Source organism: Palaemon carinicauda, chromosome 43 (genome assembly GCF_036898095.1).
Source record: "Palaemon carinicauda isolate YSFRI2023 chromosome 43, ASM3689809v2, whole genome shotgun sequence".
Classification (NCBI taxonomy): Eukaryota; Metazoa; Arthropoda; class Malacostraca; order Decapoda; family Palaemonidae; genus Palaemon; species Palaemon carinicauda.
This window is the reverse complement of record NC_090767.1, coordinates 17,413,926-17,432,771: the sequence shown is the minus strand read 5'-3', so window position 1 is coordinate 17,432,771 and position 18,846 is coordinate 17,413,926. Positions and strand designations below refer to the sequence as shown.

Sequence of the window (18,846 nt, the reverse complement as noted above, 5' to 3'; positions counted from 1 at the left end):
AGGAAGATAATATGATGGATGCGAACTACCATGTGGGAGAAGTTTAGGTAGACCAAAACTGCGATGGATTAACAGTGTGGAGAGAGACATGAGGGAGTTGGGACTGAGCGAGGAAGATGCACTGGACAGAAGGAAATGGAAGAAGAGTGTATTGAGGAACCATTATAGTATCCCCAAATGGGGACAAGCTTGTAGAGAAAGTAGAGAAAGGACTTGCTCATTCTTCTGTCTGTATCTTAAACAAAACAATTTCACGAGACACTGAGGAAACTTTATCCAGAGGATCAAACCAACAGCTCAATTGGATTTGGAAGAAGTTTTTTCAATAATAAAGGACCTTGCAACATCTGATCACACTAACAAAATCTATTGCAAAACTGAGGTCAAAATAAATGCAACCATAATTTGACTAGAGAAAAACCTCTCTTTATAACCTATAAAAAATTCTGAAACTGATTTCAATACTTTAAATCTTTCTACTTTTAAACTAAGAAAAACATGTACAGTAAGCCGTTGATGTTAAGACAAGTCTTTCTAGCTGCTATAATGGAAAAATATTGTTTTGAAAAAGTCCCATGTGGAAATTCTATTGTCTGAGAGGGTTTCCAATTGAGTAACAGAAATGGTTTCCTTACTAAATGAGTCCCAGATATGTCAAACTCTGACAGGGGGCAAACTGGCTCTATAAGAACAATACTTGCATTCACATCCCCAGACTTGATAAGGTGAAAACACTCAATCTTGAAAATCTTACAAGGGAAACTTTACTGAAATTGCAAACTTGTCGACCACTGATAAACTTTAACTCTCCTCAAGCAGACACACCCCTAAGAACAAGAAAAGCATTCGGTTAATAATTCCACTAAGACATCCATTTCCCAGAATGAAACGAGGGAAAAATGTCCATCTCTTGTTCAAAACAAAAGTTCTAGTTTGGGGAAATATTTCTTGACCTTGTGGCCCCATTTCTCAATACTGTTTGTTGCCAAAGGCGTCATGTCGTCAAGAGTGTGTAGCAATGACGTTTACTTTCATTAGATAACCAGACAGAACACAAAGTAACTAAGCAATTTTTTAAGCGTTTGCAACTCTACAATCGAACAATTATCGACAGATGATCTATCTCTAGAGTAGCTCCCAATTTTACCAGACAGATTCAGAAACTTAGGACTTCCTCACTGAAGTAGATTCTGAAGAAAATCCCTCGAATCTAGAAGATGCAATTGATGAGGAACTGATTTTGGCTCCTTAAGATCTGTCCCGGCCTGTTTAAGATGAAATTGAATGGTCAGTATTCTGAGTTGAGCAAATAGGAATTTACTTCTCCTAAGAAGACATAGATAGCAGCAGTAGGGGATTCAGCATAATGAAGCTTCATCTGTGGTGGATAATGTGGGAGGGTAGGGGGCTGTGCCACCCTAGCAGCACCAGTCGAATTCGGTTGAGTCCCTTGTCAGGGTGGGAGGAACATAGAGAGTAGAGGTCCCCTTTTGTTTCATTTGTTTGATGTCGGCTACCCCCCAAAATTGGGGGAAGTGCCTTGGTATATGGATGTATGTAAGAAGACATTTCTGGGAACACTTATCTACTTATGGTGGGGGAATTTCTCGAAAGCATTTTGATCATAAGTAGAAAGTTCTGAATTCTTCTCTGCCACAGAAAGTCATGGAAAGAAACCCAGGCAATTCTCATTCCTAAATAAACTGATGAAGACAGAATCAGACCAGAATTCTTGAAATGACAACATCCCAGACTTGATAACACGTTCAAAAGAACCTACAGGTTTTAAAGGAGGACTTCTCAATTATCTTTAAGAACTGGACAATTGTCTCAAAGAATTCTATCCACTGAGGATTTAACTACTTTGATTGGATAGAATTTAGGCCTCAAGCCAAGCACTAGGGCATCTAAGGCCATTCAACTATGATAGGAATGAATCAACCATATCTGTACACACGCACCTTTAGGCATCATTCAAAACTATAAAACAAATCACATCACTTAGGTATAACATCCAAGTGTGAAATAAGAGGATGTTAAAAAGATTAAATAAATGAAAGGAATTAAAACTTGTGATATAACCCAATATTCAGCAGAAATTTTTTTAAGTTAACAATATTACAATTTTCCCCAAAAATATATCTCTTAAAGGTTTGTCCTGGAGACAATGTGTCCTTTGAAGATTAAAAACTCATACTGGAGTCTTCTCTCTTGCAAAGACTCAAAGAGCTGCACTCACACAAACCAATAAATTCTGCTGGAAATGTATACTTGAGTTACAGTACTCCCTTGATACTAAGTGAACCATGACATGAAAAAAACATCTGACAATGTCATTGGAAACATTACTTCTTACTTAGTTTATTTAATTCCTTATTTCCTTTCCTCACTGGGCTATTTTTCCCTTTTGAAGTCCTTGGACTACTAGCATCCTGCTTTTCTAACTGGAGTTGTAGCTTGGCTAATAATAATAATCAAGTTTCCAACCAAACACACAGAGAAGTTACAACTTGGAACACGAGATGAGAACATTCAAGAAACAGTCTCCAATCTCCAGAAGATTTTTATACAAAAACTAAACTACCGTCTTGTATATCAATCACAAAAGGTAACCAGATCTTTTACTCAATAACAGAGTAGATATTTCACGTAAATTCTTGGTCTTTGATAGCGCTTTTACGATGGAAAGAACTTTGGTGCGATGGAAACCTCTGGTGGGAATCTGAAAAGGCGACTTGACACAATCACCAACAGGTCAGTTTGAAGCAGACTCCAAACTTGAAACTGAGATGCAGTTTCTTTTTTAATTAAACAATCAGAATGCAACTCCAAACTCTTAATCGTAAGTGTATGAAAAAAAGAGATTACTGAATTTATTCTTCTAAATGTAAGGAAAATACCAGAGGAGACTTCAAGCTTGGATTCTCCTGTTGTTTAATGATCTTTTACTCGACATCAGAAACTTTACCATCACATGATTTCGTATGAGATGGTGCGACGCAAACAGGTGGCCAGGCAAATTCACAACACAAATTGTTGTTATAAGCTAACATGGAAAAATCAGTCAGGAAATGGCCCAAATATTTGTACCTTCATGAAAAAAACCACGATATGTAAATACTTTCTTTGAAATAAACAACTCTCCTTCAACAGCTACCGTGCAAATGATTAAATCCTTCTTCAGGTACTTAACAATGCCTTAAGACATGAAGACTTTGGTGGAACAGTTTCATAACCAAATTAACTGTTCTTATAAAATTTTCTTAAAAGGCCAACTCTGAATTTCTCCTAAAAGACAGGCAAGAAATCTTTAATTATAGGGCAGTTAACATTAACAGACTTGTCCAAATCAGGTAAATATGCTCTGAATAGTAATAACCTGTTTCAAAGAATTTTCTCATAATGGCAAATGAAACACCAAACAATTGAATGATTTCCCAAAAACTTATCTAATTTTAAATTCATAACCAGTGTTTTTCAATAACACCAAATGCTTCTAGATTTTGATTCCCCAAACCTGACCTCATCGGGAAGACGTAGCAATACGAGCTGCTATAAGGCAGGAGCCTGTACCTTGCTTCATCTGAAAACCACGAAACAAGAGGGAGCCGGATAACCTGGCCTCAAATTATTACTTTCCTATATATTTCAGCCAAATACAAATAGGTGGTAGTCAGACAAAAGGCCCAAGACAGTTATTAACATTATTACCTGCTAAGCTACAACGCTAATTGGAAAAGCAGAATGCTAAACCCAGGGGCCCCAACAGGGAAAATAGCTCAGTGAGGAAAGGACATACATACATATACCAAGGCACTTCCCCAATTTTGGGGATAGCCGACATCGAACAACTGAAACAGAAAAGGGGACCTCTACTCTCTACGTTCCTCCCAGCCTGACAAGGGACTCAACCGAGTTCAGCTGGTACTGCTAGGGGTGGCACAGCCTACCCTCCCCCGTTATCCACCACAGATGAAGATTCATAATGATGAATCCCCTGCTGCTCCTACCTTCACGGTCTTCCAAGGCACCGGAGGAAAGGAAACAGAGAAAAATAAAATATTCTTAGAGCAACAAGATTAAAAATGAATATTTCCTATATAAACTATAAATATTTAACAAAACAAGAGGAAGAGAAATAAGATAGAATAACGTACCAGAGTGTACCCTTAAGCAAGAGACAGTGAAAGACCATGGTACAGAGGCTATGGCACTACTCAAGATTAGAGAACAATGGTTGATTCTCCTAGAAGAGCTGCTTACCATTGCTAAAGAATCTCTTCTACCCTTACAAAGAAAAGTGGCAACTGAACAATTAGTGTAAAACGAAGAATTTCATGGTAATCTCAGTGTTGTCAGGTGTATGAGGACAGAAGAGAATGCGTAAAGAATAGGCCAGACTATTCGGTGTGTGTGTGTGTGTGTGTGTGTGTGTGTGTAGGCAAAGAGAAAATGCACCGTAATCAGAGAGAGAGGGATCCAATGTAGTACTGTCTGGCCAGTCAAAAGATGCCGCAACTCTCTAGTGGTAGTATCTCATCGGGTGGCTGAGTAAACCAACAATTGAACAGGACTGTCCTGAAAACTGTAAACATATTGAATGTGAATCCACTTCTTCCAAAAGGAATTCATAGATTTTGCATTCTTCCCAATATCTTAACAATACACAGCAAACTCAAATGCTTATATGGACAAACTCAACCTCTAATAGACATAGGAAACTCAAATGCTAACACAAGCTGTAGCTAGGAAAGAACACTGTTTTCAACATTCTCCTATTCACCAAAAATTCTAATGTCACATCAATTCCAAAAACCTTCATTAAAAGAAAGGCAAATTTAGGTGAATATATTCATAGACCAACGGACTTTGTTACGAATACAAATGGTTGCGGACACTAACACACTAGACAATTCTGTCAAAGAAATACCTCGAAGAAAAGGGAACAGATCAAAATAAATGGGATAAAAGTTTAACAAGATGCGAAAACCTTCAATAAATCATGAATAATGGAACTAATCTTACCGTTCCTGCACTAAAAATTAATAAACAGTTTTGATAAATCTTGTACAACTCAAATTCACATATTAATGCACACTAGCTGCGAGAGAGATATTGATTCACATAAAGTGATCTAAAGTAACCAAGACAAGACTTATCTATAATATATATTATGACAATACCATTTAAAAATATGAGCAGATTTATTAACAAGACAGTTTTGAGAAATGATTATCTCTCTCTCTCTCTGGGACATGTATCGCGAAATGCTCTGAGATTCACAGAGCTACATTACCATATACCTTGCCGTACCTTTGGTGCTGATATTTTTCACACTATCTACCTTCCTGACGGATTACATTTATTGTTTTGGAAGAGGTGAGGCGAGTTGACCGAGGGCTTCGTAAGACTCTTGGAATTGCCTCAGAGCTTCAAAGAATCTCGAAGTTGACTGAGGGCTTCAATAAGACCTCTAACTGATCTATACTGCATTCAGGCACTTGCAAAGCCTTCTTGAATTCTTCTTGCTGAAGATTGAGTGTTGCATCAATTACGGGTGGAAGATTATCTGCAATAAAAGCGAAAAGTTACATCAAATGATCCAGGCCTTTGTTTCAAGACTTTGTTAATAAAATATTCAAAATAATTACCAGAGGTCTGATAGGAGGAAGAACAGCTTGCTTCGTTAAGTAACAACTCAAATAAGTATGATAGTACTTAAACAAGTAATACAGGTCTTTTTACTGTTTACTATTAAAAGGCCACTTAAGTTTAGCCATTCTTCCCCATACAAAAACAACAGAAATTTATATAAAATAGTCTTGAATATAATATACTTTTGTATATTATTCTTCTCTCTCAAAATGGCCGACAAGATTAGTTCTTCAGATTCAAACCTAAGTTTATATCTTTTGTATATTACAAATAAAATTACTCTGGTGAAAATGAAACTATGAAAGAGAGTTTTTAAATAAGCCTTCAGTGATATTCTACATATTAATGTACATTTATACAGTATAGCTTTTCTAAAACACAAAATCCTATGTCAGTTCTTAAATCATAAAATGTATCTTAATATATTTTAAGTATTAATAACTGTGAGAGAGGCAAGAGAGCGTGCTAGAAATAGGAATGAATGGCGAGCGATTGTGACGCAGTTCCGGTAGGCCCTGCTGCTTCCTCCAGTGCCTTGGATGACCGCAGAGGTAGCAGCAGTAGGGGATTCAGCGTTATGAAGCTTCATCTGTGGTGGATAATGTGGGAGGGTGGGCTGTGTCACCCTAGCAGTACCAGCCGAACTCGGTTGAGTCCCTTGTCAGGCTGGGAGGAACATAGAGAGGAGAGGTCCCCTTTTCTGTTTCTTTTGTTTGATGTTGGCTAACCCCCAAAATTGGGGGAAGTGCCTTGGTATATGTATGTATTAATAACTTATAAAATAAACTGCAAGACTTATAATTTATGGCAAATGTATTACATTAAATAAAACAAAATCAGCCTAAATACTGTCCAATCATTATTTAGTTCAGTTCTCCTCAGGGTGTCTGCCTAACTCGTGCAATTTTGGGGTTCTCAATTCAATTTCCGTTTCGTTCTACATCAATTATGCTGATGAAGAAAAGTTCTTATAAGGAACAGAAACATTAAAACATCAAGATGTCTGGATACAAGGCAAAAAAAAAAAATTAAATAAAATAAATAAAATTAAGTAACCCTGACAATAATGAGTAGTTCACAACTACATGATCTATAAGTTTGAACACTAATTCACAACGGAGATTATTATTATTAGCTACAACCCTAGTAGGAAAAAGCAGGATACTATAAGCCCAGGGCACCAACAGGAAATTAGCCCAGTGAAGAAAAAAAGGAAAAATAAAATACTTTAAGAAGTGAATTGGCTTCTTTTTCGTAAAAGTCGAGATAAATTGGCACACATAGTTAATCTAAGTTTTAAATCCCATGATGACCCTCAGCAAGTAGAACCCAACAGATGGTATCTGTGCAACCCTATCAGTCTAGGGTGGTGAAGAGCAACGAGAACTTCTAATTATCTACTGGTAGACATCAATTGGAAAAAGCTGACGTCTACATAGGACCAACCTTCCCCTTTCTCATAATATATTGCCTGTGAATGAATCTACTCTATGATAACACTAGAAAAGCACTCAGGGTGCAGACCTCCGCCACGGTAGCTTCTTTCTCAAAACCAGCTTGCCTTTCCAAGAATCAATTTAGACTGTAGGCGTATTTGAACTTGGGGTTGAGGTCAGGGTTAATTCAGCTGACCTTGACCTTTGACCTAGGACTTTCAAAATTAGATCAATTCAACGTCTACGATATAAAAATGAATCCGTAAAAGTTGTTCACAGACAAAAACATAACCTCCTCCCAACTTCAATGGCAGAGGTACAAACGCGGGGACGATCACAGCCAAATTCTAACTACTTCTAAGTCAGCCCATTTCTGAAATATCCCGTAATTTTCATAAAAATTCACATGTAACTTTTTGAGTTACGCTGGTGATGGACAGAGCTGTGAACATAACATTTTGATTTGAAATTAAAAACCTATTTCTCGACTTTTGAAGCTAAACGTTGTAGGCATGCGAGTTAGGTTCAGCTCATTCTACAAAACATTTAACAATCGACATATAAGACAGATTCTTGGAACCTATTTGTTCTTAAGTTAGGGGGGACTTCTGTTCTCTAAGATTGAGGAAATATCACAAATTATCAAATAATATAAATGATCCAGAGAGTTATTTTCTATACCTATTAACCGAGAGAGAAACCTTTACAAGGGTGTAGAAACTGTTTGGACAGGGAGTACGATATCCCGCTGGCTGAGGCTTGGAGGGAGACTTATTACAGGTCGCCTACATTGCCTCTGTCCTCGACTCATCCTGCATCGTAGGTCACCTGCAAATCGAAAATCAAATCTAATCAACTGCAATTTTATTAACCGATATAAAATAAGTCATATTGGTGTCACCTAAACTTGGATTTAAAAATATATATATAAAGAATCCGTTAAATCACTAATATTAACCATAATTGAATTTGCAAATACATTTTATACATGAATAAATTTACTTCAGTTTACATGACTGCTTTGCTAACATACAAAAATCAAGTCATCATAAGAACAAATATAAAAACTACAGATATATAATTATATAAAACTATTAAGTGTTGCTTTTTAAAACTAGAAGGGCACTCAGTAGAGTGCAGACCTCCGCTGCGGCACCTTATTTCTCGACCTTGACCTTAACATGTATTAAGGCCGATTCACACGACCCGTTTTCTTTCCGACAGGCTGGCCATCGGTTAACCGGCGTCTAGCTTTCTTACTTGTATTCAAATGCAACTGTTCACACGACCCGTTAGGCAGACGGCGGCCCTCGGACTTCAGCCGTCCGAATCTGCCCGGCTTTCTTTCCAAGAAACCTCGTCCGGTTTGACGTCCGTTAGCCATCCGTCGCAACCAACGGGTGGATGATGTTTTGTGTGAACGAGGACCTGTATTGAACCCGTTCGTTTTGTGGCCTACAACCCCGACTTTTCTCATAGTATAGTCATAGAAATTAGTTATTTTGTTGTTGACACCATGTATGAGAGGTTAATTGAACCTTTTCAAGGGTCTGAGGAGATATTTGACATGGCAAACAAGATGTATAGAAATAATTCACATAAATAAAAGATCTGGAAAATGACTGGAGAGGCATTAAAGAAAACAGGTGAATTTATCATCATTCTAATATTCTTGGCTGTGCATAAAGTATAATGAAGTTGCCTCACTTATTTTATCAACAAAGTTATCAACCAACATCTTATAGTGTCAAAATCATCGTAATTTACTCGATGTTCACGTGACAGATTCTAAGTATACAATGAAAACCGAGCGCTGGTAAACGGATACGGAACGCCTCGTGTGAATGTACAACATTTTGACGGAGGTTAGCCACCACCCAGCCTGTCGGAAAGAAAACGGGTCGTGTGATCGACCTTTAATGGGCATGGATTTCAATACACTTAAATTTGAACCAAGTTTGAAGTCTCTCTGAGAGAGATGTCCAAACTTATGAGAGATTACGTGAATTGGACATTTTGCTCGACTGTGACTTTGACCTTGACCTTTCAAAATATAATAATTTCCAGCTAATTACATAACAGTTAATCCCTGCCAGTTTCATTACTCTATGATTAAAATTGTGGACAGAAAGCTGTTCACAAACAAACATAACCTCCTTCCAAGATTGGTGGCGGAGGTAAATATAAAAATTACATATTGGAATAATTTATTAAACTTTAAACATTGCTTTTTAAAATTACAAAGCCTAATTGTCTAACGACTATTGAGTCTTAGCTTACAATGCACCAACTCATTAAAATATTGCATTAAAACTCGCACAACAGTATTAATGAATGAAAATCCCTTCTGGCCTGGTTTTATAGACTCCTGGATGCAGATAACTATTAACAAATAATTAATACTTACTAATGTACTTTTCCCCATTTTAAAAAATGCTATTTTTACAGATTATAATACATCAGATCTAAATCCTTCTAAAAAAACATTTCGCATTTGCGAATGTTCAATTTGCCTAACTCTATCACTAAAAAACTGTTAGATTACAATCAAAGTTCTTATATACATAAAACACTTTGGTATATTTCTATGTCTTTTTACCCGTCTGGTTTCATTTAATAAAACGTAATAGACTTTTAAACTTGAAATGTAGAATGAATTATATCACAAGTAATTTGTATTTTCCCTAAATTTACAAAGTAACGTTCTTTAGTAAGAATATGTCTACAGCTTCGACTGAACTTCAGCTGTCAATATATGAGATGTCCTTAGTTACTGGCCCATATCAAGCTTGAGATTCAAGCTTTAATCTTAAGCTCAAGGCTTTCATCTAAGGCTTGCAGTTGAAGAGGAAAATGGACCTTAAAACTCAGGTTTGAATAATTATGAAAATGACAAATTACTTTTAAAATTTGAGATTTATTCCTACGCTAATATCAAACCTCGTTCTTTAATCGGAGACTTATTAACCTTAGGTAGGAGAAATTTCCTAGGACCATACTGGATGGTTTAAAATCAAGGGATGTGAATAGTCTCGGACATGATAAACGAGATGGAGTACTTTTGGCGTAATACCCCATACTGAAAATCCTACGCTACTCCTCCCATGAAGCCATACAAACATATTGTCAAGTCTCGAGACTCTTCGACAGATTTGCCATCCTGTTTCTGTTTCCTTCTACCTCCTCTATGGAAGGAGTGCTGTGCAGAAACTGGTAATGGAATCAGGTGAAAGAGTTCCCTCGTGATTCAAATGTGACGAACGCCAGAGGCAAGAGTGTACGCTCTAATCCATGTTCCAGATCTTGCGGTTCTCCACCGACAGGTTTCGCGTCTTAGTAAGCGATTGTAATGTGGTTCCCATCGTGATAACCTTTTATAAGGTTCCTGATAGCAGTAACTAACTTTGGTAACTGTGTAACTTTTGCAATAGCAGCGGATAACCGATACAAAGAGAAAACGCTGATCAAGAAAAGCAAGGGAAACTCGTCTTGTAAGGAGCAAACACAATCAGAATCTTGCCCTAAAGTTGAAACACAAAACAGAAGGGCACACAGATGCCTTGCGCTAGTGCCGCTAACATCTCGTAACCTGTACACACAATGAGAATGGTCCCAGTTTGTTTTCTCTCTCCCAAAAGTTGGAGTCATTGTGCAAGAGAGGAAGAGAATGGAACAGTCCTTATCCCTACTGGTAGTGTGCTAACTCCCCTTTGTGACATAGAACACAGGGAGTAAGTATGTAAGTAGGTGTATCTCATACCAACATGTACAGTATAGTATTTTCAAGGTAAATATGTTCTCGGTGCGTGTTCTCTCGCCTTGAGAAGCCACATGGAGTGCAAATAGATGGGCGTTCACAAGCTAAGCGGAGAGCAATAGTCAAAATCAGCACCACGTGCACCCGGTGAATAGCCAATGCGAACGGAAGAGTGCACATCAAGGAGAATACTATATTCAAAGTTCAAAGAACGCACACTAAACGTATAGTGCGCACATCCAGGCGAGTATACACTCATGGGAGAATGTTTGGGAACAGGTGGTTACCCAAAGTGCGAGCAGGCTTAAGTGATGCGTAGTTTTACGTCCTATGACAATTTTTCTCAGCAGGTAGAATTACGAGAACTCTGAGAGATACTCCAATCTGCCCAAGAATCTTTGCCAGCTGCTATCCCTACCTCGAATCTCTAACACATCTATTTCTTAAGGACACAACAGTGGGGCAATAGATAAAAAAAAATGCCTCTATGGAAGGGGTACCAGTTTGCAAATTGGCTATTTTCAGCCAGTCATAAAAAAACCTTGTGCATCAGACGAGTGTATCCAATAGGTAGCCGACACAGCAACTCGGTTGCAGCTTTCTTTACCTCTCTATCTGCCTCTTCATTTATGAGGGGGTTTGTCGGTACCCCGCAAAACTTAATTTGTCTTCCTGCTAGAACCCAGCATAATTGAACTGCTATACCTCTCAGCCCAATAATAATGAGCACTCTAAAATCTTAAAAAACTCAAGGGTTACTAGAATTAAAACCTTTGAAATTTTGTAGGAGACTCCTTACATCACAAAATATTGTAAAATTGGCCCCACTTCCTATAAGGTTATTTATGTCCATAGGAGTCAGGATGCCATTAAGTTTTAAACCAAAACAAGTTAATATTAGCAGGTTAAATATACAATACAGTCATATGTACAAACTTTTTTCTTCTTTAGTTTCTTTTATTATCATTATCATTAATTGCTAAGCTACAACCCTAGTTGGAAACGCAGGATGCTACAAGACCAAGGGCCACGATAGGGAACAAAAGCCTAGTGAGGAAGGAAGGAACAAGATATCAAAAGAAGAATTGGTAATGCAAAGAATGTAACCATCGTACTAAGCCATGTGTGGAAAGACAGACATATCACTCTAAACACAAAGAAGCGGCTTCTCAAATCACTAGTTTTCCCCATCGCATCATACGGCTCAGAATGTTGTGTTTTAAAAGCTACAGATCGGAAAAGATTAGAAAGTTTTGAACTATGGTGTTACAGAAGAGTCCTTAGGATAAGCTGGATTGAGAAAAAGACTAACGTGGAAGTTCTACAAAAGATCAATATCGAAAAAAGATTACTTGACATTTTGGATGAAAGAAAACTAACTTTTATTGGACACCAGGTTCGGAAACAATACTCTGGAAAGAACGCTACTAATTGGATCAGTCTATGGTACAAGAACGAGAGGAAGGCCTAAAACTAGATTGAGTGACAATATCATGGAGATGTGCGGGCTAACGATGGTGGAGTTGGAAAGGAAGGCTCAAGACCGGATTGAATGGAGATGTTTTGTGCAGAGGGCCACGGCTGTTCGACATCGAACACCCAGTACTTGAACAATTCTGTATAGAGTTTTAAGAACAATAATGACATTATAAGCGATATACTAACCATTATCTGCGAGAAATAATAAAAATAGGCAGTGCCCCTGACAACAAAGTGTATGGATTAGTAAGCTTCCCTTGACGTTAGACAGTCACAGACGACACGTCATTATATAGTTTGACAGCCGAGTTCACGCTATGAAAAAAACATTGCCATTTTATAACTGTAGGAACAAATATATATTAATCATGTTTAACTCAGCCAGGCAGATTTTTCCCAATAGTTATTGAAAACTCTTAAGAAAAGTATTTTGTGCCTAGTTTTGCTAGCAGTACCAGCCGAACTTGGTCGGGACCCTCGTCAGGCTGGGAGGAGCGTAGAGAGGAAACCTCCCCTTTTTTTTCATTTGTTAGATGTCAGCTAACCCCCAAAATTGGAGAAGTGCCTTGGTAAATAGATATATAGTTTTGCTGCTTAAATATACACCCAAAATACTGAATGAACAACGCACATACAAAAACTTCTCAAAACAAATACAGTGATTGAACCAAGCAAACTTTCTGTTCAAATCTACGAAGGCAGTAGATGGCGCAAGAAATGCTTGCAGAGAGTAATGCCAAAATCTCAAGCTTTTGAAAAATGCTGAACAAATTATAAAACTTCAAAAATTCCATACAGTTGAGGCTGTAAATACGTTAATTAAATTAAGAGTTTTTAATAACTCATAAGTCATTCAACATCAGGCAAGATAAAAGTCTTCAGCAAAGATATAACAGGGGTCTTTGCCTAAGGTAAGACCCTCACATACTGGGGTAGGTTAGGTTAGGTAAGGGAAGAAATGATCTGCCATTAACAAACACATTTGGTAGTTACAAAAAAATTGATATATTAACTTTTTATAAGCCAAAACTACATACATAATTCCATGAATTTCCAGCAATGACCTGGATCATGGAATTTGAATCATATAATAGAATCACGTGACCCCGTCTCTGCCACTAAGAAAATCTATGAAAATCTAAAATTGGGGTTAAGTAAATAACACAATCTAAAACTCAAGTAAGTTTCTGATATGGACCTTAACATGACCTTCCTAATTGACCTTTCTACAGTATGAATACTAAAATAACCTTGAATTATAAATGAATTTATTTGTATGTAGGCTATAGCATGAAACACGGTACTGTCACTGGAAGCCGGTTCAAAAACTCTAAATCTATATTTTCCATATAAATTCTGAGAGTGCTACTCTTAATTATATATCAACATAGTAATAAAGTTATATAGATTAACTTTTTACAGTAATACTTACAGAAAAGTCACTTTAAAAGGCACAAAAATAAATAAAACTTGTGAACGATGAGTTGGATGTATCACTCCGTCTGCCATATTGAATTAGCCATGTTGTTATGAAGATAAACATACCTAAACAAACGAAACTTCCCCTAAAACATGAGATAATTTTCTCCCTAGCATTAATCAACACAATCTAAATTCAGTGTTATATATATTTAGGTCTCTTATTATCATATCATAAAATGTAATTAATTTTAGGAATTACGTTTTTTTGTAACCATAAATAATAAAATTTACTTAAATCATCAAACTGTTATTTTTACTATGAAATTTCCCCCAAATTAGTAGCCAATTTTCTCCCTAGCAATCATCAACACAATTTAAATTTAGTATTATATATATTTATGTGCTTTATAGTTATATAATGAAATTGAATTACTTTCAGGAATTAAATTTTAGTAACCATAAACTATAAAATATTTTCTTTAAATCATCAAACTGGTTCAGAAAACTTGTCCTCAAAATCCCTAGATTTTTTTTTTCTTTTTTGGAATAATTCCCCTAAATGGAGACGCCATGATCTAAGTGCCAACAAGCTTAAATACAAAATATCCAATAAAATCATATTAAAATATTATTTAAAACTATATAACAATATTAATATTAAATTAAAATATGTTTATGATATATTTATAATAATTGATCATGTTTTTATACACATTTTACGCTCGGCACCTAAAAAATGTTCATGGACATGGCGATGGTATCGCCTCCTATTGAGTGTAAAGACAACTAATTTTGCAACCATTAACTTCTCTATTATATAGCTATTGTATAAACTTTAAATTTTTGCTTAATAAATATCATTTTTATTTAATATTACATCAAAGAACTAGAAAAATTTGTTAAAAATAGTTTTTTATGCCAATAATTCTCTATTTATCAAACAAATATGATATATTAAAGGTACATTGCAAATATTAGTTGGTAATGCAAAAAATCAGCTGATTTTTAGCAAGAACACGTGGTCAAAATGAAAAAGATTATAAGAATCAAATATAGTGAAAATTTCAATGAAATTCCCTTAGATTTTATCAAAGTTTAATTTTAATCAAGAAAATTTGTTGAAAAGTCTGTATATTTTTCATAATTTGGAATAATTAGGATATTTTGTTAGTGTTTGAATTTAGCGCCAATTTCTTAAGTGGAAATAACAAGTAATAGATATTTAAAAGATAATTGTCAACTTTCTACGTAAATAAGGGCAATATTACCTTTATTATCTTGCAAATATTTGGCAAATATCACACAGTTTGAAATATTATATATATATTAGTTTTTTATAGTCTTAATATATCAATACACTATTGAAATTATATATAGAATAAATATATATTAATAGACTAGTTAAGAACTCACCCTAGAAGGCTTTCTTAGTATATAACTATCATTCTAAATTTAGATCATTGATATAAAAAATATATTTTAGTCAAAATTTACTTAAAATTTAAATAAATTACTGATTAAATATGTTGTTATGGCTATAATTTCTTTATTTATTTGTAAGAAATGTTAAATTTTAAGGTTTTTTGCTAAAGTTATCTGGTAAAACATGAAACAAATACTTTTCTTCTTTTGTCAAATCTTTTAAGGAAATAAATTTTACAATTTTTACTTTTACATTTGATTAAAATCAATCAAATTTTATAATAATAATTTTATCTGCAATTTTCATCTTTATTATGAATGATTAAAATTGAAATCTCTTTTTTATGCGTATTTAAGTTATTAGATAAAAATCTCCCAACAATTTTCAATTTAATTTGTCTGGGTCACCAATACTAGGTTGGTTTCCTGTGAGCGATCAGAGAAAAAGTCTCCCACCATCACCAATCCACAGTTGTCCAGCTTGGTGATAAAATTGGCCAAACCATAGACATGAATAAGGACATGTCTGAGGCCTTTGTCCTGTATTATAACCCCAAATGATAAGGATATGTTTATATACAGTTGAGTCAACTCAGTGGAATATTATGGACCTACAATACCTAAGCCAAGTGCTACACCACTCCGTCAATTATTAGTATTATTAGCTAAGCTACAACCCTAATTGGAAATGCAGGATGCTACAAGCCCAAGGGCTCCAACAGGAAAAAATAGCCCAATGAGGAAAGGAAATAAAGAAATGAATAAAATACGAGAGAGAGAGAGAGAGAGAGAGAGAGAGAGAGAGAGAGAGAGAGAGAGAGAGAGAGAGATCTATGTAGCCGTTTCTAGTCCACTGCAGGACAAAGACCTCAGACATGTCCTCATTCATGACTGTGGTTTGGCCAGTTTTCATCACCACGCTGGCCAACTACGGATTGGTGATGGTGGGAGACCTTTTCTCTGACCGTTCACAGGAAACCAACCTATAGTAAAACCAATCTGTCGTGGCTGCTGAGACGATTTCTGACCCACTGTGTAGCGTACTCGTGTCAAAATGATTCAGCCACTTTAAGGAAAAATTAACACAGTACTTAGACTGAGTGAAACTGATAAAGGGAAGCCCCTTTTATGACAGATGTCCTTCCTTTTCGACTAATCTCACAGGATTAACCAGAGGTGGCTACGATGAACCAGAAGTTAAATCCAGTCTCTCTCTCTCTCTCTCTCTCTCTCTCTCTCTCTCTCTCTCTCTCTCTCTCTCTCTCTCTCTCTCTCGTCTTCGTACCGTGACTGCTCTAGACGACTTCAACAAATATGTTTTAAGAAGAACAGTGTTAAACTTTTACGCACGAAAAGAAATATACACTTTTGAAAAAAAAAATACTGGTGGAAGGTGAAGAAAACATTCAATGGATGCAAAGAATCTCTAAGGAAAGTCTACATAATTTATACTACACACACACACACACACACATATATATATATATATATATATATATATATATATATATATACACTTAGGGGTCAAGTTTGTCTATATGCACGCTGAATCATTAATGTCGGTACGCAGAAATAATAATAATAATAACAATAATAATAATAACAGAGAGAGAGAGAGAGAGAGAGAGAGAGAGAGAGAGAGAGAGAGAGAGAGAGAGAGAGAGAGAGAGAGAGAGAGAGAGAGAATGATAGGCTTGTTTTGGACATGAAATAATATAGAAACTGCAGAGTTATTATTATTATTTTATTATTACTAGCCAAGCTACAACCCTAGTTAGAAAAGCAGGATGCTACAAGCCCTATCAGGGCTCCAACAGGGAAAAATAGCCCAGTGAGGAAAGGAAATAAGGAAATAAACAAATTACAAAAGTGAACAATTAGAATAAAATATTTTATGAACAATAACAACATTAAAATAAAGTATATAAAGTATAAAAACTTGAAACAAATAATAATAATAAAAACAACAACATGCTATAAATGTTGTGAAAGCAATTCATGGCGAAGCAAATTCAACATTGTAAAGTGATACCACAAGAATTGAGAAGAAGCACCCAAAGAGAAATTGGATACGTTTAATCGGGAATAAACAATGGAATAGCAACAATTATGTCAAGAAACTATAGAATTCTCAAAGATATATAATATATTTCAGGAAGACAATGATAAGATAGTGAATTATAACCAATACGAAATAAAGACACAAAGAGACTCAGCTGATTCCCCCCCCCCCCACCCCTTGCCCCACGGCCTACGGATATTGGTGTAAAATAAATGAAGAAATGAAACATTTTCTGCTAGTTACCAAGAGTAACTCTCTCTCTCTCTCTCTCTCTCTCTCTCTCTCTCTCTCTCTCTCTCTCTCTCTCTCTCTCTCTCTCTCTCCTTACCTTAGATTTGAAACATTGTATATACAATAGTTTATATGTAGACGTTTTGATACCTTAAAGATATATTTCTTTTTTTTTTCTTTTCCAAAATATGTTTTTTTAACTAAATGTTAGAGCAATAGCACCTTAAAATATAAAGGAAATATGGATAAAGGATGGAAGAATAATTGAGAGAGAGAGAGAGAGAGAGAGAGAGAGAGAGAGAGAGAGAGAGAGAGAGAGAGATTCTGGGTGCTCAGACGAAAGCAATTGCCACATGGTGCCAAATATCAAAACAATATTCTACTTTAAGATTCAAATTAGAATTAACGAGCTATAAATGGTTTAATTGTATTTGATCCTCGACTTTCTTATAAAATGAATTAAGTTTAGTGAAAGTTTGAAAAATAGCAATTTAGACAATGGCTAGGTTAAGTCAAATTTGGAAATCAATTGGATTGAAATTACATATAAAAATCAGACTATTTATATCAGTTTAGAGAGATCGGTGTTACTACAGGGATGTAAGTCATGGTATGACAACGAAACAATAGATTTAGTATGTTTGAGAAAAGAGCCCTCACAAGGATATTGGGAGTGAAATGGCAGGGCAGGATTAGAAATGAGACTATAAGAGAGATTACTCGAGTGCCATATGTGGATGAGATCATGGTGAGGGGTAGATGGAGATGGTTTGGGCATGCTCTTCGCCCTCCCCAAGAGAGATTAGTTCACCAAACTTTCAACTGGGCTCCACAAGGCATTAGAAAGAGTTGGAAGGCCCAGACCTACATGGCTGAGGACTATGAAGCGCGAAGTAGACGATGAATGGAGAATATTGAATTAAAAGCTCAAGATAGAGATGACTGGCGAATTCTAACCGAGGCCCTTTGAGTCAATATCTTAAAAAAGGTGAAGGTACGAGAGAGAGAGAGAGAGAGAGAGAGAGAGAGAGAGAGAGAGAGAGAGAGAGAGAGAGAGATGTACATCGATCCATTTGAGTAGGAAATAAGTATGGTATGAATTACTTATAGGAAAAAGAAACGCTTCATTAGCCTAAAGAAACAGGGCAATACATAAGTGAATAAAACAGTAACCAAGGAAAAGATAGCTACTTAAACCACCCAACTCCCCCTCCAAGCACCGGCCACAGTGAACCTACTTCAGACTCCACAACAAACAACTCTCTCTCTCTCTCTCTCTCTCTCTCTCTCTCTCTCTCTCTCTCTCTCTCTCTCTCTCTCTCTTTCATATATATATATATATATATATATATATATATATATATATATATATATATATATAT

At 35.9% G+C, this 18,846-nt stretch overlaps 1 long non-coding RNA gene across 1 annotated transcript in view; it reads right to left on the bottom strand.

Moving 5' to 3' along the window:
• Window positions 1-4,352: 4,352 nt before the first annotated feature.
• Window positions 4,353-18,846, bottom strand: part of LOC137633939 (uncharacterized) — a 359,450-nt gene continuing 344,956 nt past the window's right edge. The window contains exon 4 of the long non-coding RNA XR_011042367.1: window positions 4,353-4,585. This is a non-coding gene — a long non-coding RNA (uncharacterized lncRNA). The remainder of the gene's footprint in view (window positions 4,586-18,846) is intronic.